This window comes from Oryctolagus cuniculus, chromosome 15 (assembly GCF_051225735.1).
Source record: "Oryctolagus cuniculus isolate XC-2025 breed Fujian yellow rabbit chromosome 15, ASM5122573v1, whole genome shotgun sequence".
In the NCBI taxonomy this organism is placed as follows: domain Eukaryota; kingdom Metazoa; phylum Chordata; class Mammalia; order Lagomorpha; family Leporidae; genus Oryctolagus; species Oryctolagus cuniculus.
Genome location: NC_142881.1, coordinates 12,444,381 through 12,445,280, shown reverse-complemented (window position 1 = coordinate 12,445,280; position 900 = coordinate 12,444,381).

Here is a 900-nt window from a genome sequence, read left to right as displayed (position 1 = left end):
TCCTAAAACAGGCTCACCGAGCGCTGGCTGCTCCGAGGCTCACTGTGCGGATGGCACCAGCAGGCTCCGCACTGATCTCCGTCTCAGAGAGTCACGACCCGCTGGCTTCACAGAGGAAGGCGCATGTCCTCCTAACTCCTACCCAGTTGCGACAGCAGAAAGTCACACGACTCGGGGCACAAATCCGTGAGACCCAAGCAAGAGTCCAAGCAGGGGCCTGTTAGGGTTCAGGCCGACCACTGCCAGCACAGGACGTCAGAAATGAAATAGCACGAAAGGAAGCGAGGGCCATTTCAGAACGGAGAGGGGAGGGTGAGCCATTCACGAACCACAGAGCTGCACCTGCTCCAGTGTCGGTGGGGACTGGCTGTCTCCCAGCTGCCATAACCGAAGCCCTTCCGATTCCGAACTTGACCATCTCAGCCTCCTCACTGTTCCTCCCCGGTCTCCCCCGCCTCAAGGAGGACTCTACCGTGCTCCCAGCCCCTACATTTTTTATTTATTTATTAAAGATTTATTTCATTTATTTGAAAGACAGAGTCACAGAGAGAGGTAGAGACAGAGAGAGAAGTCTTCCCTCTGCTGGGTCACTCCCCAGATGGCCGCAGCGGCTGGAGCCGTGCCGATCCGAAGCCAGGAGCCAGGAGCTTCCTCTGGGTCTCCCACACAGGTGCAGGGGCCCAAGGATTTGGGCCATCTTCTACTGCTTTCCCAGGCCATAGCAGAGAGCTGGATCAGAAGAGGAGCAGTCGGGACTTGAACCGGCACCCATATGGGATGCCGGCGCTTCAGGCCAGGGCTTTAACCTGCTGCACCACAGCACCGGCCTCCCAACCCCTACATTTTAAAAACAGAGGGCTGTTCCCCCTTCTCCTTCATGTGCTTTCTGCATCCGGTGAT